The 25,533-nt window shown below is 39.3% G+C and overlaps 1 long non-coding RNA gene across 2 annotated transcripts in view; it reads right to left on the bottom strand.

Moving 5' to 3' along the window:
* LOC148053084 (uncharacterized) overlaps window positions 1-25,533 on the bottom strand; it is a 207,323-nt gene that overhangs the window by 48,753 nt on the left and 133,037 nt on the right. The window contains exon 4 of one of the 2 annotated variants that reach the window (XR_015708802.1): window positions 2,382-2,505. The exons of the other annotated variant lie outside the window; for it this stretch is intronic. This is a non-coding gene — a long non-coding RNA (uncharacterized LOC148053084). Of the gene's footprint in view, window positions 1-2,381; window positions 2,506-25,533 lie in introns of those variants that run through there. 2 annotated transcript variants of the gene reach the window in all.

Raw genomic sequence — 25,533 nt, 5'->3', positions numbered from 1 at the left:
TCAGATCTCATCTCACTGCAACTGGGAGACAGAGTAGTTATCCAATATGACTAAAACCATAAAACTTTGTTCCCACAGTGTTTTCACATTAGGCTTTAACCAGGATCCAGACCCTGTTTTCCAAAATAGAGAAATGAAGCTAAGGTTTGTCCTGATTTCCTGCATAACTGCTCTGACAAATTCTATACTAATTCATCGAAGCAACTTTAGACCCAGCTGCCAGGTGTGCTGCAAGCTTCAAGGCTACAGGGAAGTCAAATGCAGAGGGACAGCTCCTACCCATGATGCTATGCATGTTAAATCCTCAAAGATTTGCCTTTCTCTAGTTATTTTTATTGACTCTTATTCACCTTCCTGTACCAGAGGGCTCAGACAAGTCAGGGCACTACCGGACTACATCTTTTCTAATGCATTATAAAAGTGACACTCTGTCATCAGGAAGAGGCAGACTGATTTTTATGAGAGGTGCCCAAATATCTCTGAGGAGCTCAGTCTTACAGACTAAGAGGTAAGGCAAGGCAAACAGAGGACACTAAGAGGGCCAAAGGCCAGGAGGACGGAGCCATGAAAGCCACCGGACCTCTCAGCATGGGACTCCCAGTGGGTGTGTACCCACACACTTCCACCAGCTTTGGCTTTCCCAGTCATGCCAGCAAGCTAGGCTTAGGCATGCACAAAGTCGGTATCAGACATTATCACAGGTCTGTGACTGCTCATCTTGTGCTTCAGTTCCTTTTATGTTTTTTTCTTTTTTTCAGAAATTGTTTCAGTGACATTATAGTTTCAGATTTCCACTCAGACTGGCCTTATTACAGCAAAATACAAACGCCCAGTACTTATGATGTTGTTTTGTCTCCCAAGCAAGCAGAGAAGTTTTTTCCCATACATTTTTTTTTGATCTTATCTTCATTTTATGCAGGTCTCTTATTTTTGTTCTTTAGTAAGAACACAACCATGCAAAAATATGTCCAATGAAGCCTTAAACCCCCTGAGACCTATCCAATGTGGAACTTTGCTATGAACTTGAATGTAGAAAGGAATGTCTCTCATTAATGGACATTTATATATCATCTGTTTAATGACTCTTTTTCTATTCCCTCTCCTCTTTTTATGCCTTTTATCATTTGACATTGGCCATACATTGGCTGTCGGAGGTCAGTTACAAGACCAAGATTTGGATGAGAACATTACAGCGCGCTCTATGGAGAATCTGAAATATATAGTTGCCGTTGACTTTGTCAAAAACCTTTTTCCATATTTAAGGAAAGAGTTGAAATGAGGATTAGATTTAACGTTCATCAGGGTTAAGGTCAAAACCAGTCATATCTTTTTATATATATTGGATTAATTATATATGCTATCTGGTTAGGTGGAGTTATTTCAGTTACAGTGGATTCTATGCCTTTGAAAAGCTATTTTCAAAACAACTGGAAATAATTACTTGTATTGATTTATACATGATATTTTATGTATCTCTGTTTTTTCAGGCAAAATTTAAAGAGCATAACTACTCTGATAGTTGAATTAAAAATGGCAAATACATTTTTGTTCCATACTCTTCAAACTAACAAATAAGCAGGTATTCCTTTTACAATCTCACCTTTCCTCAAACAAATGGTTTTTCCAAAGCCAAGAGAAGTGTGGCATCCCAAACATCCAAGCTTGGATTTTTTTTTTTTATTATTATTTTTTGGTTTTTAGCTTATCCACTATTAAGAGTGGAGTTTGCAAACAAAATGCAGACCTCAATTCTGCTGGAAATCTGTAGTTCTGAGCAAAATTTGTCATTCATTTAGCACCATTGTGTCTCTGCAGGGCTAAAGTATTAAATGGGATATTTAGGTAGAAAAGTAAAAAGAGTAGCACTTTGAGGACCAAAGTACACATCCTGCATGTTTGTATGTTTTCACCAAAGTCATACAAATATTTATGAGGCCAGATATATATTTAGGATAAGGGTTTTTTTTACTGCAAGGCATGAAACTGATCTGCATCTACTGGTTCTAAACATAAAGCCCAGATTGCTACAACTTTCACTTAAACACGCCGGAGCAAAAAAGACCTCTGAGGAGACAGGCAGAGGTTCCCACACCAGCAGGAGTGAGTAATGAGATCTGAAGCAGAACTAGCTAGGAAAATGTCACTTAAACAGCTCCAATTGTCTCCCCCAATGGAGTTCTACAAAAACTTTTAAAAACAAGAGTCTTGAAAAAAATTATATTATGACTTTGTTTGGAGCAGAAAACTTGATATTTCCTTTTTAAAATTAATTTTATTTTCAAAATATATTTAAGTCTACATACATAAAAAAAATCAACAGATATAACCACTGTGTGCCTGAAGACACGCAGACTTGCAGTGCCCACATCCCTGGGGTCAGGCTCCGTCAGTCACTGTACGTAGTTGGAGTCACATTTTGGTATGGTAGGACATCCATCCATCCATCCATCCATCCGCCGACCTTAATACACCATGCGGTGTGTATCTCCCAGTGCTGTAGTTAATCTATATAGGGGATAGCGATGCAGGAACGGGGTGGTTGGCAGGGTCAGCCCTCCTGAGCTCAGTCCCACCGCACAATGCTTGAGAGGGAACTTTGTACATCATCTTCCTCTCCTCCAGGGGTGGGCAAGGAAGGCTACAGTCTGAATTGATGTTCCCCCCTCTTTTAATTAAATACATTTGGTTAGCTGCAGTTGGGACCCTTTGAATCAAGCAGTATTTCCTTGAAGACTGCTCGGAGTCCAAAAAATTCCCAAAGTTTCAAAATTTCATATGACATGAGAACTTCTTCAGTGGCTGATAAAGTTGTTTGTTGAGACTGCAAGCGCCTAACTTCTCCACTCCTCCAAGCTTCCCTTTTTTTCATCTCCTTCGTCCACCCCCTAACTCTCCCTGCCCTTTTTTGGCATCCTCTGCTCCCAGACTCCAGCAACTGCCCCCATGCCACCCCATGTTTTTCAGCAGAGCTGAGCAGGAGGGGGACACTTCTTGATGCACTGCAGATGTGGGCTGTTAGTGGTGCTTTCACATGGAACTCAAATTGCTCGAAAAGGTTTAACCCTGTGACTAAATTCTCAAACCTGCAAACTGTAAGCAAAGCCCGTGCTCCCATCTAGGCTGAAAAGGGCAAGTTAATGAAAGAAACCCCCACCCTAGCAATTCACAGGATGCATGAAAAGAAACCTAAACCCCCCACATTCTCAATGCTAATTAAGCAATAATGATCAAGGCACAGAGTATTTCCTGGGGATTAATAACTAACTGGGAGGAGATGATGACCCCAGACAGTCATTAATCCTCAGGAAATGCCCTGCATCGAAGTTGTTATTGCTAGTTCAGGCTAAATATGTGAGAAAAGAGATTTTTTTTTTTTTTTTTTTAAGCCCATCTTTCTGGAGGTTTTCCAGTATGTTTTCTTGTTGGTTGTGATTATGAGCCCCCTGGAGTAGGACCTTGCAGGTCCCTCAGCCAACCAGATTGCACAAAATATTCCTCCAGACCCCAGTATGATCAGAAATAAAAATTAAATCGCCATTCCTTAAATAGACACTTCTGCAGATGTATCTTGCTGTTTTGTAGACATTCAAAGCCTGATCCTGAACACTGAAAAGCTCTGTCAGCTCCCACTGAACTCAGTGAGGAGCTCAGCCTCTGGACCCCAAATTTGTGTAACCTCTGAGACTCTCCTCATCTGACCAGCAGTGAGCCCATGAAGCTTACTGCTTCTGAATAAAGGCCCTGACTCTAGGATGTGCTTGATTTCAAGCGCATGCTTAACTTTAGGCAAACATATGCTCAACTGACTTGAATAATTTAACAGATGTGTAGTAACTAGGAACCCTTTGCACCTGAGATCCCACCCTTAGAACTGTAAAGCCCAGCAACTCCTGGCAAATAACAGGGCACCCGTGCTGAAATTCAAGCATTCATAACATTTTCAGGAACTGAAACTGCATTTGGTAGCAACAGTCACAACCAGACAAGAATTGCCATGCTGTAGAGATCACAGAGGTGCAGTGTAAGACCCAGGCCTTGCGATCACATCGAGGCATTCTCACTTTCACTCTCCCTCAATCTGAGGTGTGTGTGTCTGCAGGGAACACACACTGGGATCTTCAAAACAAACAATTTCTCACGCTTTCATAAAAGGGAAATTACCAGATCATCCTAATAGTACAACTATTTTTTGCAAACTGTTGCTGGTAATGAAGACCCCAAGACACACACACGCATGCATGAATACATATGCAAAAGAAGAGAAAGCTCCAGCTATCACATCACAAGTCTGTCCCCCCTCCCCTGACATTTTGAGGTCTGCTTAAGAAATAATTTAGCTTCTGCAAACAAAAAAATGGAAGTTAAACAAAAACTTCCTCATTAGCATTGCTAGTCTTTAAATTTTACTGAAAACAGTGCTTTTTGTATGCTGTTAAATACTTCCTTCAGCTTAGAAAGAGAAATTAAGAGGAGGAAAAAAAATGAGAGCATTTCATCCACATTAATCTTCCCAGCTAGGTTTAAAAAAACCCATGAAGGCAATAGTATAAGTAATAAAAGGCAAACTGTCTTTTCTAAAAATCTTTGTTGTTTAAATATTGAAAGGTTAATAACAGTACAGGGAAACAAATATGTGGTGCATATTTACATATGCATATATGTGATATGCTCTTATTAAGAACTGTTTTGGTTCTAAGCATTATTCTCTTAGCTGTTCTGTGTCAGTCCTCATCAAAAAAGAAAAAAAAAAACCCAACAAAAACCAACAACAAAACACAAACGCTAAAAGGATGAAAAAGAAAGGTCTGACAACAAAAAGCCCTGCCCAAGTTCAGCTCCTACATTAGTTTGAAACCATGGAAAGCATTCAGCATCTAACAGGATTAAGCAAAAGGAAAATACTTAAGATAGTTAAAATTCAGCTCCAACTACTGGTAAAATTTAAAAGTGATATATTTTTTTTTCCCAGAGCAGTATTTGTCATCCCTAACTATAGCATCTCTAATCAGAAGAATCATACCAATTCATAAGTCATTGCAATATACATAATATAGAAAGCTCATAAACTAACAAACAGCTATATGAATTAGCAAGCGCCACTTCGCATGGTGCTTTCCCTACATGCTTTCACAGGATCCCTGCTTTGTCCTCCACATAAATCTCTCCACTTTGCAGCAATACCAGCCCCTAGTGTTAATAACACAATGTCAGCATTTTGGTAAGATTTATATAGGAAAACTACACTGAAAATTGCCTGGTCATTATACATTCCTTTGGAATCAATGAAACCCTATAAATCTTTAAATACATTTGTGCTCATATGATTCAGATATACTCCCTAAATGTATGCTGACTTTCATTAGAGAATACTTAAGCATGGTGTTGCAGAGAAAAAAAAATTATAATAAAGTGTCTGTATTTTTTTTTTTTAATGGAGTACCTACAGAGAATATTGCAAGAGCAGGACTGGGAGATCTACTTGTCAGCTGGGAATAAATAACGATTCTAAACCAGAACCAACCCTACTGCCCCTCCATACCATGAGAGCAGTCACTTGGTCTAAAGTTTCACATTGGCCTATTTCTTATTAGCTGGGTTAAGCTGGCATCAAGGGGCTATCATCTGTCCAAATATCAGCAGGAGAAACAATTGACAAAGCCACCACTTGAGAATGTTGAGTAAACTGGGTAAAAAGCAGTGAAAGAAGTTAATGTGCAACCTGGCACACAGTACCAGCCCAAGCCGTGAGAACCACTTATGTGATAATTGGTCCCTCACAATATCTTCTGCTCTGTAAAACATTGTCTTGGGCTTGTCTTTCAGCACAGGAACGGATCTCTTTGAGACGCAATGAAACAAACACCCACCTGAAAGCCCCCTCCAGCTGACAGGGGAGGAATCCAGGTGGGAAAGCTTGCCATTTCTGAACAGCTACAAACAGTTTCAGGTAACTCCAGACTCACCCAGGGTCAGCAGAAAAAAGCAAACCATTTTTTGAAAGAAGAAGAAACACATTTATATGCAGCCATTTATTCAGTTCAGACAGAAATGAGCAACCTCTGGGATTCAAAGTATCTCCCTCTCCATTTTTATCCTCCTTGTTGTCCAGCCTTAAAAAAAACTCTTATTGCGCTGACTGAGCGTTACCAGGGGGAGGAATGGAAAACCAGGAATCAGAAGAGAAACAGAGAAAATTAACAAAGCTGATCTGTCTACAAAGTAGGAAACCAGGCAGCAGAAATATTAGAATATATGAATAGATTATGAAACATCTTGTAACACAGGTGTTTCATGGGACATCCAAGCTTCTTTCAGTCTTTGTTTATGTACATAGGTATGCATACCTATGCATACATGTGTATATGTTTTTCAAAGTTTGGGAGAGTGGGGGGCAGAGTGACTAAAATCAAAGCTAGTGAAGTATCAGCACATTAACCCTCATACATGTTCATATACATATGCATTTTGAAAGAGAGCGCTGCTGTGCAGAGGTGAGAGTGCAAGTCATCATCTAAAACCTATCCTTAAAGGACAGATGACGCAAAAGTGGAGGGGTGAGATTCACCCTATAAGGCAAATTATTCTACTTTCTAAAGTTGGTTCACTTTGAGCTTCTAAAGTGACCTAAGAGGCTGTTCTAAAATGGGATCTTCTTGAGAGAAAGGGTCTGATTTGTAGCTACTGGAAAATATGAAATCTGTGTATGTTTTGGCACATCTTTAGATTCTCAAGAGTCAAGAAACGGGTCTCTTTGTTTTTTAATGATTCAGAGAGTGGCAGCCAGTCCTTAAAAAGTGGGAGCACTCAATGTTTGTAGAGCAAATATAATTTCCTTTATGACAGAAAAGTTCCCATAGCAGAATCTGTTATTTTTTGTGTTGTTTTAAAAAATAGTGATCCATGTTCAGGCTTGTTGCTAGAGCAATAAACATGTGAGCAAATGCTGTTCTCAAGAGATATGCTCAATAGCAGACCAGGTGTTCTTTTGTATGGACCTGGGCTTTGTCATATTAACAACTGTGGATGAATCATGACAAATTTCCTTTAGATTTCACCAAAGCTTATGATAGCCATAGTTTCCTACTCAGTTTGTACTAAATCAATCGGTGTTCCATCAAAAGCACCATCCTTTTCGTAAGTAGTCATATACCGACTAGTCTCTCAATATGTCAAGGGAAAAGTAAAAGGACAAAGTGAGTGTTTGGATTCCAAGATTAATAATAACCATTATGGGATTTCCTTTATGAGATCACCCAGCATCTCACAAAAACAGCAATGCTACAGCCAGAACAACTACATGGAAATAAGAGATAAAAAGAAAGCACAGAGAAGAGACTAAAATTAACTCCCATGTGAGTAAGGCTTGTATATCCTGCTCTTGTGCTCGGTAACTAAGAGTTATGAAAAGAACATCATAAAGTCTGCTATACCTGGACCCCATTCAGCCACCGGGGAGGAAGGAGAAAGCTCTCATTTGAAGACCCATGCCCACATGTGGATGAAAAGGGCTCCCTGGGGAGAGCATGCTGCAGCACTGCACAGGTTCCAGGTCGAGGATGCAGCTGTAGACTGGAAACACCCTTCTGTGTTATCTTCAGGGATACATTTACTCAGATGAATAAAAGAGGGCATAGAAATGAGCTCGAACACTAGAACCATGAACATCCATAATACATAATTGACAGTTCACTCCCTGACCGTATCCAGACTCCTCCAAGTATCTCCCTCCAGTACCACATCCAGGCATAGGTTAGCAATATCGCTCTTCGGGGACTGCTCCCAAAAGCAGCAGATTCAAGACATGGTTTGGCCACCTCAACATTTTGGCAACACTATCCCAGCAGGCTTTACACCCTTAGACACTCCCACATGCCCTTATGCCATCATACCCCTGTGCACATAGCACCAGTTTCATGCTATAAAAGCAACCTGCTTGAGAGTAGGAATATAGCATCACTATGTTTCAGGCACTTGATATCGGGGAAAAAAACCCACTCACATGCTAATTCTGTAGGACTCCTTGGGCACCGCACAGGGGTCAGATGAATTCGGATTCAAAATGCCATGAAGAAGGAACTCAACCCTGCTCTACTGAAGAGCTAGCATGAACCAGTCCATGCCACTTGGCTTTGGGCACAGGGACTGCTCTCTGCACCTCTTTTATTTAGAGGTATAGACACAGTGAAGGAGACCCGAGGCCTCTGAAGTAAAAAGGTTGTGGTTTTAGTCTCCATAATCTGCTTTTGCTTATCCTCAGCTGTCATGTTGAGGATTTCCCATGTTCTGCCTTTCACCCACTCTCCCTATAAAATGAATGGGGAAAGGCTTACAGAAAAAACAGGCAACTTTCTGTTTAAAGGATCTCAGCTCTTGTGAGCAGGACATTGCTACAGCAAAATCATGTTGGTCTTTAAACAAGGCCTGACTGATTTTACCCCATTGCTTTCTGGACAGTGTAACTCCACTGACTTACTCCAATTTATCATGGCCTAAGAGAAAACCTGACCTTCCTTTCCTTGGCAGAGGAATATTGTTAGTAAACTGAATCCAGAGGAATTCAAGACTGTTTTAGACTTTGCCTGTGGGTCAAAGAAGGCTGAGATGGTCTAATGCTGTAATCATCAGTAACAAAACCATAACTTTCGGTACCCTTTCCTAAGCCACTACTAGCATATGGTGTGCTCAGCAGATGGAGTGGTACAGAGATACACATCTGGAATGCAGGTGCTCCGCCAGATACTTGGTGGCATTCCAGCAGCTGGATTTCTCTGTAGGCATCCTCCACTGTTTATCGCTAAGAAAGAGGTTTGCCCTTAATTGGCATTAACAATAACAACAATATCTCCTCCTCCCTAACAAGCTAAAGGCTGGAGTCAGTCATACATGTCGCTCTGCTTCCCTTTAACTCTTATGATTAGACCACCCTCCTTTTCATCTGCTTGGCAGACTGCTACACTGAGGTGGATAACAGGGCCACCACCAGCTGCAAGTCCTTTATTGCTTGTCAGTTCTTCAGCTGAGCATATTTTTTTATTCCTCTGCAGCTGGGAAAAAAACAGAGGAAAGCAACAGTGACTTCTTGAAACTTGACTTTATTCAGTTTTACTGGTAGCTTTCAAAGTCTGACCATCATCATCTTGTGCTAATGAAAGGTTATGTTTCTGCAATGGAGGGGGGGAATTTACTAGAAGCCCTTTTCAGACAGGATAGCTCTAAATATAGCCACACTAAACACACACACGTCTCTTAGGAGACAGGCCCCATTAATTCATCTAGCCATATACCCTGTTTGAGCTGTGCTAAGCAGCTCTAGTACTCTAGCAGCGAAGATATATGTGTATCTTTTAAGCAAGGCAGAAGTTTAGGCACATGCTCTGTACGCCACTCCAGCCAGTGCTTAAATGCATGTTCTCTTGAAAGTATGCCACAGTACTGCGAAGAAAGTACAAGGAAAAAGGGAATTGAGTTGCTTAACTGAAACATCAGTTTAGCTGATTGCTAATCCATATTTCAGAATGTCTTTTTTTTTTTTTAATTTAACCCCTGTTAAATTTTCATTCTTAAAGGTATTAAGGGCCATAGATATTTCAAACTCAGTTTCTTATTTTGAAACCTTAAACAAGCTACATAAAACCTGCCATGAATATCTGGAATGTTCCATCTGAAGGTCTCTCGCCAAAGAACAGAGATTTGCCTCAAGCAAAGAGTGGGGTATTTGATTTAAAAGGATTTGCGGCATCCTGCTACTGCTTTACTTCTGTAACACCTTTTAGAATCTAGCTGGATACGAAGGCTAATTCATTACAAAGTCAGTAAAGTTTTAATATTAGGATCTTGATTAATCTTCTCAAATTGTTGTGTTATTACAAAAATATATACTAAGTAAAAAGATTTTTGATAGCAGACCTATAGAAAGCAATATTAAAGTCTGTGGTTATTCAAGAGCAGTTAGACAGAATCGCTTTGCACTCACTCTCAGCACATGAAAGCTTGTGAAGTCCCTCTATTGTGCAAATTCTGAAGCTTTCTTGTTGGCTGAACTTGTGGCCATGTGTGACTGAGGTGACCACATGAATAGCCATTTCTGAAGATATCCTTTTCTCTGAATTACTATACAGCTTATTTCCACTATCATCTACCTTCTTTCATCTGTTGTGTCTTGATTGATAGGTAGACTGTGATCTTTCTGGGTATGAAGGAGTTGACCTTCATTCCTCACCGAGAACTGCACACATTAGATCAGCAGTGTATAGAACCATTAACGGTCGTTGTCTTATTTTGGTGTTTTTGGGTTTTTTTGTTGTTTTTGTTTTTTTGTTTTTGTTTTGTTTTTTTCTCTCTCTCCATTGGATGAAGTTTTAGTTCCTTCTTACATGCCTTGAGTTGCCCAGCTCTTGAATATGGGGCAAAAACAAAAGCAGGCAGAGTTGCTCATTGATTTGTTCATTTCAGCTGGAGAGGTTTGGATTGGAAGAGATGGCTTTCTTTTCTCCTTCTCCTCCAAGTTTTTGAGCACCATGGTCTAGGAGTAGTCAGTAACACACAGGGCGCACTGGACGCAATCATTTACTAACCTATGCTTGTAAAAAGGAAGCCTATAATTCACAGGCAAGCCTCAGACACACAGCGATGCTGGATACGATTACTGTGTTGGTGCTGCGCGCGCACTTAGTGCTATGACAAAGATCACAGCCTGGCCCAATAGGAAGAATGCTCCAGCTTTTAGGGTGTTCACCCAAGCATTAGGAAACTACATCAGAGATATCCTGCATTACACCACTTTAAAACGCCAACTATGGGTGCCTAAGTTACTTGTCACAGTTGCTATGGTATGTAAAGTCAAAAGACCTTTAGGTGATTCCTGTATCCCTGAAGGAAAGGTAATTAGGGTACCCAAGTTCAGCGTCACAACAGAGAGATCTTATATATTTTCTTCCAAAAAAATAATTGTTGCCATAGTGGCAAATTCTTCAAATGAAAAAGGTTTTATCCTCATAAAATTGTGCAAGCATTGAGTATCAGTGGTCCCAAACTGTCTTACAGAGCAAAAATACAGAGATCTTAAAATCAAAATAAATTAAGTTTAGAATAAATGAAAAGCCACAAGATGATCCTATTGAAAACTTGTTAAAAACAGAAAGCAGAGCCCAAACTGTTTGTTGTTTTTTTAAAAAGCTAGAAACCTAAATTTAAGTTCCCAGGTCAAAATTTAGTTTCTCAAATGCCCAAGCAATCTCAGTTTTTACCACATTGCTTGTACTACAACAGCTACTGCAGACATCCATGAGAGGCCTACATCTCCTTGACTCTCTTACGAGGATGGAGATTACAGTGGGGAGAAAGGAAGCTGCTTTAATTTTTGCCACTTAGAAATGATCCTTTGAAGAAATTCTGTCAGATTGGCATTGCTAGATCACAGCTGATCACTTCTGTCAATCCCAGGTGACCTCAGTAAGTACACCACCATGGTACCCAATGGGTGGGGAAAAAAAAAAAAAAAGACATAAAAGGAGAATCAAGCCATTTTCTCAGCAATGTGAACAAAAGGAACGTCTGTCTGCTGTGACTAACGGCTGAGACACTGAGGGTCGAAAGCAGTTTATTTCACCACATAGCATGTGGATGCTCTGACTATGCTATCCCTTGACCCATTCTATTCGTGGAAAGCTTCTTAAGACTTTCATATTCTCTAAGGCCTCCGTTTTTCTTGACCTGGACTGAAACCACATACCATACCACAAACGTATGCTATTTCAGGCACTTAGATAGAGTTTTACAATTCCAGGCTGTGATCAATTACCGACTATTTGAGATTTATAACAAGTGCTTTTTCCACAGAACTGAAATCTGATGGTGACTTCAACTAGAAACTCCACTAAAGCTGAAGAACTGATATTTAAAAAAAAGGCCCCAAATGGATCCATATTTCAAGATTTAGAAAACTCAGAATTGGCAACTTTTGTTCCGGATTTAATCAAATGAACACTGTTAAAGACTGAATCAATTGTAATGGGACTTGTGTACGTAAAAAAGTTACATGAAGGTAGGACGTGAAACTAGTTGCACTGCAGTTGCACATATGTAAGCATCGAGCAACCTGGTCTAGTGGAAGGTGTCCCTGCCCATGGCAGGGGGGTTGGAACCAGATGATCTTTAAGGTCCCTTCTAACCCAAACCATTCTATGATTCTATGATTTATCCTACCCCTCTTTTTCAGATATTTTTTGCCACTGGGGAAATAGCTTAAACTAAGCCAATCATATTCTGGAAGAGGAGACCTGGATCAATGACCAACTAATGCCTTTAAATTAGAAGGATGGTTGTCTCTATGGTCAAGAGAACACAATAGTTCCACAGGACACATCTACTCGCATAAGACCGCTTCACCAGGCTACCTATGTAATTAGGTGCCTAACTTTGGCACAACAGTTAGGTGCCTGAAGTTGGATGGGATGAACATGGACCTAGAATATCCAGAGAGGGCATTATAGTAATGTAGGACTGCAGTCCTACAATCTCTTTACACACTACTAAAAGGGACTTAATGTAGACTCAAAATCTAATTTACTTCAGGTCCATGCAAAGGACCAAGTATCTAAGCTTGCACTGTGCAACACCACATCACATGGAAATGTTCAAGCTAGCTTGAAATAATGTCTACAAAGCCAGAAGTAGTATATCTTTATATCAGTGTGATATTTCTAACACAGTAAATAGCCATGATAAGACACAGATCCAAAGCATCATGTTAATGTGAATTTTCTTCTTCTGAAAGCCATATGCAGGGTATTTGCACTGAACTGTAACACCATCTCACTAGGAAATTCCTGCTCTAACAGCATGAGGATGTGGTCATGCCCTTAGTAAGGGCTTTCAATACTCAACCAAGTCATATTTTAATATAGCACACAATGAGAGCTGCATGAAGAAAATACTATACTAAGCCAGACTCAAAAGTTGGGATTGCAATCCACCTAGCAAAACTGCAGGAACAGGGAGGAGGTGTTATTTCTGTTTTAGAACAAGTATGTGTTATTCCTTCTGTAGAAATAAGCAAAATACCTATAGCTCTTCCAATGAGAACAGATAGCCTGACTCAGCACCATCTTTCTTTCAGAATTATCTATTTCAGAAATACAAGATTCCAATCAAAAATTCCTGTAATCAATAAGCATTGCTAATCATTGTTAGGCACTTTGAAAGCTCGTCTTGAGTATTTCAATAAAACTGTAAAATCTAGTAATGAGTTACACCTCATATGACCGCAATGAAATGAAGTATCTTTTTCCCCAAATCAGAAAAGCCACAGAGAAATCATCTGGGGTTGAGATGCAGGCCAGGGTGCGGGCAAAGCACGCTGTGTTTCTGTTGTGTAAGTAAACATAGGTCCAAATGAGAGGCCCATGGTCACGCGGGAAATCTGTCCCAAGGTTGGAATTGAACTCAAATCTCTTAACTTTCTGCCCTGCATTCTTCCTACCCAGCCTATCTTCTCATTGGCCCTGAGATACCTTAGTGATTAAATAGAAGTTATTCCAAAGGAACAAACTACTCACACAGTCTTGACGATTACAGTGATTCTCAGGAATATATATATTTCCTTCTTGCCTCCCCCCATCTTTTTAAAGCATTGTAAAGAATTTTTAAAAGAATGCCCTACAAAAGACCAAGTGAATTGTCTTGTTTTTCTGAAGTATGTCTGTAACCCATCTTGCTAATTCTGAACATAATTTTGTGCACAAAGGTACTGAAATTTCCTTTTTCTGTGACTGCACTGGTTTTATATGCCTCCACCATTATGTCTCAGTAGTTCTAGGACCAAACCTGTCACGTTACAAATACGGCACATCTTGACAGGCCATACAGATGTATTCCAAGTGTTTGGGATATGACTCAAAGTCATACACAGCTGGCTTTCTTGGCTAACTTTTACCCTCTTGGAGCTTTATTTTCTATGTTTGCAATGCTCTTCAGCACATGTAGGTAACAGACCATATAAATATAAAGCATTTTTGTAAGAACAGATCTGGATGTCCTCAATTACAATGCTTTCATCCATGCATTCCCAGTGATTTCCTTGAAACCAAATATATTGTTTTTCACAGGTATTTCCAAATCTGGTCCATAGCAGGGAATGAAGAGTAGAGCCAGTAAAATTTTTCAGCTGGAAAAATTTCCCATAAAAAGTCTAAGGCTTCCTTGAAAATGAAATTTTTCATAGCACTCAAGAGTTATTTATCAGAGTTAAAGGCCCAGAATTTTCTATTAACTTCAAAAACACTCACTTCAGTGTGATCCTATCCAGGCTTTTAAAAATATCGCAAACACAGTGTGGACATTCATAGTAAGAATTATATCTGACAGGAAAGACTATATTTTCTATCACATTAAAAATATAAGAATTTTCTTTTTTCCTGCCTTATTACTTTCCATTTTTCTAAGCCAGTATGTATAAAGACAGCATTCAGAATGTTTAAAGGATATTAATTATTTCAAAGTCTTTTCAGTAAGGAAGCATAGAGGGGTTCTGAACAGGCTTGAGATCTTTGTATCTGAAAGACTAACTTTCTGATCCCATCACATTGCTATGGAAAGGCCTGAGTTGTTGTACAGGACAGACTGTGAGGGGTCTGTCTCATCTCTCTGACCTACAGAGGCTCCCAGACAGCTAAGAGCTGGAGTATTTGACAGTAACTGCCTTACTGACCTTTTCTGTTAAGTGCAGTATGGTATTATTCTGGAATTACACAGCTTTCTCTCTGCCGAGAGATGGTGGATTTTCAATTTTTTTTCCTCCTGAGCCAGTGGAGGTCAAGGGTGTTTAGGTATTTCAACACAAGTCTCAAAGATTTCTTCAGTTCTTCCTTCCCAATTTCCTAATGCTCAGCTGTTGTCAGTTTGCAGGTGGATGGGTTGTCCAGTTGTCATTCTGCACAGTGGTTTTGTACAACAACCAGAGTCAGGTTTTTCTTGCCTTTTTTTTCCTCATTGAATTTTCATGGATGATATTTGCCAAGGTTTGAGACACGGTAATTCAGTGAATAAACTCCTATTGCGTCTACCCATCAGCATCTGTGCTGAAGAAGCCAAGCCTTCTCTGGGTGCATTCCCGTACTTCATCAGGCTAGATACAAATGTGCACCATTTTACTGCTTGGCTTATTAGTTCTTTACCTCATTCTGGCAGTGGAAAGCTGGGAGGAGGGCTTTTAACTGAACATATATTACAAAAACACTACATTTAAGCCTCCTTTATATTGGAATGGAGAACCGACCCCAAATTCTTCAGAGCTGTAATGAATAAAAGGTTCACTACATGACTCAACGCACCACAGTCTCTCTAGTTTGGTTGGGTGCTTCTCCTTTATTGTAGATGTTATAATCTTTTTAAATTTAGAGCTAACACTCCACACCAGGATCTAATCTGTCTTGTTCTTTCTTTACTTACCTATTTAATACTCAGACGAATACTGTATGTGGACAATTATTTTTTTTTTAATTAACATTTTCCTTGCTACTAGAACAGCTGGGCAAACTGATCATTCTCATTTTTCTAAAAATTGTTCTTTTAATAATATTTCTGTTTAATAGTATGATCTCAGACTAGAGTTTATTGCTGCTCTTTTTTCTTTTCTTTATAAGATTTCTTTTAAAGCTGTTATTTTAAGTACATGTAAATAGTTGTTCTTCATTTCAGTTTGATATTTGCTAATCCTGAGCAAGTAAGAACCATATACTTCACTCATACTTGTCAGTACACGGAAGTATTAATAAATATGCCTTTTCACATTCAGCATCCTATACTGGTTTCCAGTTTACTCTAAAAGGTTTAACACCAGGTAATGCAAAGCTTCTAAGGCCAAAAAGGCCATCCATAATTATTAACAGGTACTCAGGAGACTACTAGGAATTATGAGTTAATGTCTTTCATGTGTCTTGAATTCTGGAGAGGATTCCCTGCTTTAAGGTGAAGCTGGGCACTTATTAAAGAAATCTCACAAATTGATGAGGTGTCTTAGGTTTCACAGTTGCATTCAAACCACGTGCTCCCTAAGCTTCATCCTACTGACCTCTTGCCTCTTCCATCCTATCTGCCATCCTTCAATTTGTAGGCAGGTTCCCACACAGCATATATTATTCATTATCCTAGCTGCCTGCTGGGCTGGAACCCACAGAGGCTTCTGGCTATAATTCATTTTTAGATGCCAGTTTTTAAGACATGACATGAACAAAGTCAAAGGCTTGACACCATGCCTATTCTGAGCTTGCCACATCATTCTGATCAGATCCCCTGCACAGACTCTGCAAATTTAGTTTTGACACATCTTTCTATAGATCTTGATGGAGCAGTTGCTGGATCTGGCCTATTTCTAAGCTGTCTTCACAGGAAGAACCTAGCAGTATGCAATTCTAAGATACCCAACGGTTGATATAAGCCTCTTCTGAAATCTACTTACCATTTCCTTCACAAGATTGGAAACCGGGAAGTAGCTATTGTTGCTGTGCCAGAGGCCCTCATCAGATTAAACATTTCATTGCACAAGGTGGCATAGAGAGCCATATAAAAATATGGTCCTTATTCAGTCTAAATTACTTTTCAGGGTAAGGATAACTTTAATTTAAGAAATAACAACATCACACAAAATATCTGGAAGAGTGCTCATGAATCTGGATTTGTCTCCACACGCTTTTTTGGCAAAATTGAGTTTGGAAGTCGAATTCAGCTGATCAATCTATGCTGAGTAAATGGCCGTCCTTCCTAGTCAGTAGGAAAAGTTACGCAGCTGTTTCAAGGGCAGCTGTATAAATTCAAGTAAATCACAGGAAAAGCTTTTTATTCATTATAACACAGCCTGAGGCAAAATAAAACTGAAGTTATTAAACTGTAACTAAAAGCTAGCCACAATAAAATATATTGAAGTCAAGATTAAAAGCACATACAGAGTATGAACTCCTAGTGTGGAGGGTGGAGGTTAAGAGAGAGAAAACCTAATTCCTCAGTGAAAAACTGAAATTCCTGAAATCTCTGTTCCTATAGCCAAAGTGGATTCTGGGATTTGAAAACTGATATTGAATGTCTGCATCATGTAAAAGAAGAGAGAATCAAACCCGTAATTTTCACTTATAAAAACAATATTATAGCATGTTCTTTCAACCATGACCTTGATAACTTTTTTTAAGAGCTTCAGACAGCACCCTATGTCAAGCTGTAGTTTTTTCATCGCAGGGTTGAACTGTTTTGAAAATGCAACAGTTGGCCAGGATAAACCTTTATCTTCATTTACCCATTGTTACTTGTATTTTTGTATCCTTCTGGTAGCAAGAGGTCATATTTCCATGAAGATAAATGCCTTATTAGACCCAACTGTGGTCTGAGGTCATTGCGTATCTGTGCCAGGACAGACTTAGAAGTGATGGTGAATAGGAAGTTTTTGTGTTGTATTGTCCTGGCTTACTGCAGCTGGAGCCAGACAGTGTTAGGACCAATATCAGCATAGGCTAAAGCAGGCATATCTTTCTAGTTGCTCATCACACAACAATGAGTAAATAAACACTGTCCTCCATCCAGACTGAGCTGTCAGCCCAATTAGGCATGAGAATGTCCTAATGCACCACGTTTCCTATATCTTCACCTAGTTTCTATGGCTCGTGTGCCTGGGGTGATTTCAGATAGACATGGCTGTATTTAAACACAGCTACGCTGCTGGCAGGGGTCAGGTCTGCTGTGTCAACACTAATCCTTCCTGTCTACTATCAGCTAGTTTGACATTTGATTTGTGTCAAGTTTCTGTGTCCACTGGAAGCCAAATATCACAGCTCTGAGATAACACTTTGCTCCACTTTCCTCCAATCACTGAAAAATTTTGTGTGTTCTCTTCTCAAACTCTGAATCAAGGGGATCACAAGTCACTAAGGCAAAGTTGCATATGCCTGAGAAATTATACTAGAAAGGACACCATTTCACTTCATGTCATTCAGTTGCAGTTACAAAAGAATTAAACAGAATGTCCTCAAGTACAAGAATTTTATGCCTGACGTTTTGAACATCTCATTGAAATATGCTCTTTGTTTTATCCAGTGCAATGGAATAGATCTAATATAATACTGATTTTTATATACATCTTAAGATTTGACATAAAAAAAGGCCAGCCACTCAAAGTACAGAGTATCTCAATGTTCACGTCAGACTTTTTCTAAACGAAGCCAAAGGCTTCTCTCACCCCCTCCAACTCCACCAAATAGTTTGTTATGACTCTGTGATAAAGATCAGTATCTACTGAAAGATAAGCCAGGACCACCACCAATTTGGGCCTTCAAAGCATGCTGAACTGCATTATACTGCAGTGTGAAAGGATATGCCTGTCATGAAGGTGCCAGCTTTTGTCAGAAGGCTGTTCCTCCTATTTTTGCACCAGAGGAGGACCTTCCCCTGAGCCCCAGTAGCTGCAGGCTGAGCCTTTAATTGTAGGCTGTACATGATATATATGGTCCACAGTTCTGGCACGCACGGCAGTCAGCTATGTCACATACATGGGTTCAAACACAGATTGACACACCTGGATAATTCTGAACTGCAAGATCTCCAGACACGGAGCTTTAAAATCAAGATCATTTTTCATGCACGGGAACATTTTATCCTTCAGGTGCACAGACACAAGTAAATATGGGTGAAACTTCCCTAACAAACAGCACCTAAATAAGTTGCCTGACTCAATGGCATGTTTACTGGAGAGAGAGAAGTCTGAGAAAAAAAGAGCATAACATCTCTGAAAACTGAGCTATTTCTTCACGAAAAAGAAAAAGACAGAGTATATACCTATTTTTACCAGCCTAACCAGTCACCTAAGCCACAAGTATTGTACACAATACAATAACCCTCTTCTGTTTTGGCATTTACACTGTTTGACACTTCCAAAACCAAAATCAAAATTTTCCCCTCAAGGAAATAACTTAAGAAAATGTCATATTTGTGTTAAAAAAATAAAAATTCTCTCATCTGTGTTATCAAAACCATCAAATTTGAAAGTGTTCTAGTCTTAATTCCAGAATATGAGCAAAAATAACACTACAAAATATACATATATATATATAGGGGGAGAGAGAGAGAGAGGGAGAGAGAGAAATATATATATACATACGGATGCAATTATATACTATATGCAATTCAAAGTTTAAATATATTTCAACAGAGATTTAGGGTTTTCTTTGGTAAACGGTATATTAGCGCCAACAGTAAACAGCAAGACTCTTTGTTGAATGGGTCTGTCTTCACAACACATGTTAATTACCCTTTATTCTGAATGTTTTCGCTTTTTTAAATTTAAGGGGTAGATTATAAAGTAAGAGTTCCTCCCTTACACCAAAGTTACTAAATCACTCCAGCCTTTCACACTCATCAAACCACATAAGACTTCTGTGGCTGAGGCACGCTAGGAAAGAAATGTGCCCTCTCCATCTTTGATGGCAAAATCCGACCTTGATCTCATTTGAGTCTCTGGGAAGGATTAACCTTGGGATAGAGAAATCCAAAAGGCAAACATTTCTTTTAAATTCTCAACTGGTAGCAAAATACAAATATGCACTCAGAAAAAAAACTAAAAAGGCTAGAATTTCAAAACCAAAACAAAACAATAATTAAAAAAATAAAGAAAATGCAAAAGTTGAACATAAACACTTAGGGTAAAAAGATGTTTTATGCTACAACAGAAGTTTAAAACCATGCAACAGTAACCCTTATCAATCTTATCAGTGAGATATAAATGCATTGCTATCTCACCAGTTGCAGTAAGATTACACTAATTACCTGATCTATTTCCATTTACCTGACTCTGTTCTAGCACATACCGTGCTCAATCTTTCAAACTGTTTAGCCTTCTAAAGCCACAGGGAGAGCGGTCGGCTCACAGTTTTTTCACCACCCAAAATTCACTTTGATTTCTGTGGGAATTCAATAGCCACAAAAAAGAAAAGTTGGAAGAGCAGTCCAGTGGTTAAAATCCAGGTCTCAGAAAAATAATCACATTATTTTCCCTTACATGAAAGTGGAAACTATATTAGAACATGTGTGCCACGTGCTAGATTTTTTTGGTTCTGTAGGTTAAACAGGCCTCAGATGAGGACAGTATTGACATACCTTGCTTCAAAAAGGAGGCTGGTCTAACTGATCTCCAAGGTCCTTTCCAACCTGAATCTTTTTACAATCCTATACAAATGAAGACCCAGATCTTTATCTGGAGACTGGGACTGCATGTGACTGTAGAATTGGAACTTGTGGAAATGCAATTTGAACTTTGTTTTTGTTTCGTTATCACTAGTTTGGAGTTCTTCATCTACTGGCTTGATGTCATTTCTGAGAGTTTCTCTTAATTCTTCTGATCACAGACTGTTTTCCTTTTACTCGCCAAACCTTTGAAATGCTTGCTGTCACTAGTTTCTAGCTTAGCACATCTTACTGCCACTCACACATTAGTTATTTATAAGGAAAGCTCAAATATTTTTTACTTGCTGTAGCCTGGTCCTGCTTGAGTGGCTTCACTGTTTCTCTTTGGTTTGAAGAGTGCTTTTAAAGATCTCTCTGGCATTCTGCTTGGTGCTGGACCATTGCAATGACAGACCAGGAAAGTCTGTGAAGGAGAGAATTTGTTGTGGAGTGTAACGTGAAAGGGCAAGAAACTGGAATTGTTCATAAAGCAGGCAAGCAACTGAGGGACTAAAAGAATTAGAAGGGAACCTCTGACTGACAGGAAATTTTATGTATGCTGTGCTTGGCCTACGCATACAACACCAAACACATACAGGATGAAGCTCTAGTACGTACACATGGTACAACAGTGGTACTCAGATGATAACTTACACTTTACTCATCATGTCTTAATCACAGGTGAGTCATCAAAAATCAATCCACTGGATTTTAGGCCTTCCAAACCAATAAGTGATAATGTTCATTTTTTAGTCACTTCTCTATTACTAACTGCTAAGATATGCATAAGCAAAAGCAGCATGTTTTTAAATGGCGCAGGAAAGCAGAAGAGATCCACAGCAAAGCTTGAACCGTGCCACCTGCTGCAGCTCAGCTACTCCCTTTTCAAAATAGACATATAAAATGGGAAACTTCCCTTGAATAATTAAGAATATCAGCCCTTCTCTTTCTAAATTTTAATTCCTCCCTTTTCGTTATTGCATGGAAAATTGTTAGTGCTCATATCTGCTGGCAAAGAGATGGATACAGACAATAAAAATGCCCCTGTCTCTACCTAGGAAACTGCATCAAAGGTCTTAGCTGAGGGCAGGCAAGAAGCTTGGTCTTTTGGGAGTGGCTGGAAAAGAGGGAGGGCTAGAGAGAACTTCAAGCCTGTCATGCATCCTTAATGTAGAAGAGGAAATTACCTGTGTCACATAAGGGAGAGGAACATGCTTCTCTTCGCTCCCTTGAAAGCAAAAAGGTAAAGGAGGAGCTGAAGCAGGAGTTCACCGGTTTCCCGGATTGCTCCTGGTGCAGGAGGGCTACGTGTTACCTACTGCTTGTAGCCTGGGCACAAGGTAGCTGTGACCGGTGGTGTTTTCTTAAGAATTTATATCATCCACTTAGGCATGTCTTTCAAAAGCCATCCCAAAAGAATTATGGTTTTCCAAGAAAAGGGAACACATAAGACAACGAGCAAAGACTGTCAGTAAAAATGGTGTGAAATCTGACTCAACTCAACTGGGCTGCAGCTGCTACAGTAGAAAGTGCAAGCTTCAGCATTATCTCTATGAAGCACATCTACCACGTACATTGACAAAGGTGGTTGTTGGGATATTTCACAGAAGTCACTAACGTGCTAACAGTGAACATAAACTTTTGGGTGGACTGTGAATCCAATAATTTTAAGGCATAAGCTTTCATTGAAAATATTTTGTCCACTTGATCTTCAGCTGCTGATCTCCTTCATTACAGCTGTTAATACATAACAGGGAGCGCAATCATATGACCAGAATGGACTTGTCCCTATGCTGAGCGGTTTACAGACAACGTTCCTTGGCTCTTTTATGAGCAATTCAGAATTTCTTGGGGTTTTCCAGCTGCTTTTACATCACTGGTTCGACTAAGTCACAACATGGCCTAACCAGCCTCTTTTCCCAGACAGGAACTGGAACACATGGCTTGTGGTTGCGGTAAATTAATAAGGAGGGGTGAAAAAAAAAATAAACAGAAGGGACTTTTCCCATGTGTTTTACAACACTGCAAATCTGTCCGCCATCCAGTTCATCTGTAGTGTACCATTCTCTTCCCAGTCATTCCTGTGCTCACTTGCTATGTCATATAACGCTATTCTCCCCCCCGCCACCGCAAATTTTATTTTTAATGAGTTCTCTGAATTTCAAAAGGCAAGATACTGGTGATGTAAGCTGGTGTCACTCCACTGTAGATTTTCAAATCAGATCCAGAACTGCTTCTAAAATATGTATTTAAATGTATGAGGAATTCCCTACTTGTAATGTATATAGCCTTAAGCCATAATTATTGCCTCTATTTGCATAAGAACATTTACATAGCTATGTAATAAAAATGTTCAGGAAAGAAGTATCTTTACAGACTGAATTTCACTTTACATAAGTGTATCACAAATTAGACCCAAAATTCCTACCTTGGGAAAAGATAATACAGCACTATAAATTCTTAAAATGCAGCATTTTTCAAAGGTGAAAGATTCCTGCTAAAATGCAGGATTTCCTGAAGCAAGTTTTACAACAAAAAAAGCCTTTTTTGTATTTTTAAACTACATCCTCATCACTATCATTCATTTGTCAGTACAAGTACCATTACAAGGTTTTTTGTGGTGTAGCTGTGAGTTTCTTCATAATTATCAGCGGAATATCCCTGGAAACCACTTTCCGTTCATTTCCCCAGGCCTGAGGATTGTAAGCAGAACTGACAAATCTCAGAAATATTCTATGAAGAAGCACAACAAGTCTTCTTCATTCTTTGGCAAAGCTTGGGTCAGTCTGTGGTTCACATAGTCCGAGAAACCCTTTAAGCATCATTCAAAATTACAGTGATCAAGAGTTGCATTTCAGCAGAGGAAACCTAAAAGGCTGTATATCTAGTTTTCCCACAGTCCATGAATCCAAAACTTAAATCTTAGTGTAGTCTCACCTTCAGCTTTATACAGCTGATCAACATTTGTAAGCAGCCGATCTGTTGTCTGGCAAAGAATGTGGCCCTACCTCTTCCTCAGTGTGATTTTAAGTAAGGGAAACAAACCACCAACTGCCTAAAGTTCACCAGAATACATTGGGGAAGTTATTTAACTTGTAAATAAAGGGCCTTTCCGTGGCCCTTTACAATCACTCCAGTATTGCTAGCCCCTTGGATGCTCAGGCTTGCATGTTCTCAGAAATCTCCTCTAAGCAAAGTATGACATCAGGCAGTGGGACTCAATCTAAAAGTCCACTGAAACCCATAGAAATATTCCCACTCATTCACTGCAGTTAGCATGGGAAACCAAATCTGTCTGAATGTACCTGAAGTATATCCACAGACAAGTACTTAATCTCCATGTATATAGCTTAAAACCATAGGTGTCCGCTTATTCATATTCTGTGCATTTACCATAACATCACAAGATCCACTCTTTATCCAAGACGTGACTTAAGCAGATGATAATTGTTGGCAGTAAAAACATGTATTATGGTCATGCCCAAAATTCGTGTTTGTTGTGCCAAGCGTTACATATAATTAATTTGTTTGTGATGTGTAATTTTTCCCATAGACATCATCATGCCTCCTTCTCAACTGTTCTTCAGTGCTAGCCACTACACTACAACTGAAAATAGTATTTGTTGACAGGTTTATAATGCACAAAGGCTGGTCCAAATCTAGACCAGCCATTTACTACAGAGACTGTACTCAGACTTCACCAATCAAACATCACTAAGTGATGCTTAATAAACCACGAAAATATAATTTGAAGGGAAACTGATGAAAGAACCTGCTACTGATAAGCTGTAACTTATACAATCACTGCATGCCTTTAAATGGGCTCCACCAGCTTCTCACATACCACCTTTTTCTTGTGTTTTATCAACCTGCTCTGTGCAGCCATTTAGCAGAGTAATTTCTGAGACCAAAGGCAATCTGTGCACACCAATGTACACTTACTATAGCTGAAGAAAAAAAAAGGGGACAATAATAGCGAAAAATAATGAAGGCAAAATTCTGACGATATAAATATGGAGGCTTCTAAAAATTAAGCCATGATGTTTAATTTATTCCTGGGAGCCAAGGGTTGGAAAGCTGTTTGCACAAGTGGAACAAGTAAGTGACCTTCTTAGCAAGGCTCCAAAAGGAGTCACAGATCTCTGTTAGTGTTGGGAATATCTGAGCTTGTCATAATCCGGAATGCTAACATAAGTTTTGGAATGGTTACGAAAGCTCGCGTCTTGAAGCTTAAGCCAGACAGTAACTGCAGCGACTCTCTGAGGTGATCTAACACTGAGGAACAGATTATCCTACATTTTGTTATTATGAACCTTGAGACCTTCTACTTCAACATTTGGTTACTAGCAGAAACAGGTTACAGACTACATGAACCTTCAGTGTGATGTAGTTCTTATATCCATAGTGCTCTGGCAAAAAAAAAAAAAAAGGGGATCTGAGCACACCTGAAGCCTAAATTATGTATCTAGTAAATACAAATGATGAGGTGAATTGGCCTTCCTTACCTGTAAATGTGCTGCTTTACCTTTATGAAACATACATATGATTAGCTTGCACAACTAGATGTATAAAAACAGATGAAAGTATTAAAACAGGCAAAAAAGTGGGGAAGCCTCCTTTAAGAAAAGATAATTTCTTTTGCCTCTCTTAGCATTGGATTTTATTCTGTAATTCACACATGCATTTTTAATATCCTTTTACTAGTTTTATCCTTTTCACTGTAGCGGGAAACAAAAGGCTGATCAAGAAGATATCCATGTGGTGAGTTAAAAGTGATCTGAGAACATTATCCTAAATTTCAAATTGAGATATTTTTAAAACTCTTATTGAGAGGCTGTTCCTGACTTTCTTTTGCCCTCTCAAATTTTAACTGAGGGCTGCAATAAAGAAAAATGTGCTAAGGAATTATGAGGTATGAATCTTCCATATGGGCACAAAATAGGGTACTTACAGGTACATGGATTCAGTTGCCTCATGAAGGAGGTGGTTAAATTGCTACAGGCTCTAAATTCAGTGATTTATGGTAATGGGAAACGATACGATATGCTCTTGAAATGCAGCTTGAAATGATTGATAAAGCTTTAGTCTGACTGAACACATACAGTAGATAGATTAAGTGTCTGGCTTATCTGTCTGGTCCTGGGTGTTCATCAGTCAACCCAACTAACAAGCTAAAACTCAGGATTGTGGTCAGCAAGTTCATATTCATCTAAAAATATGGGGTCCGCTGTGAGCTCTTTCACACAAAGAGAGCACATTGAATCTGTTTAATGCTTGCTTACCCCTACTAATGCTCTCCAGCTAGGAAAGGAGAGAACTGTGGACTTGAGAAGC

Source organism: Nipponia nippon, unplaced genomic scaffold (assembly GCF_047370975.1).
Source record: "Nipponia nippon isolate SJK-2023a ecotype South Korea unplaced genomic scaffold, ASM4737097v1 scaffold_4, whole genome shotgun sequence".
Taxonomy (NCBI): domain Eukaryota; kingdom Metazoa; phylum Chordata; class Aves; order Pelecaniformes; family Threskiornithidae; genus Nipponia; species Nipponia nippon.
The sequence above is the reverse complement of the archived record's forward strand: the minus strand, read 5'-3'. Positions and strand labels throughout refer to the sequence as shown.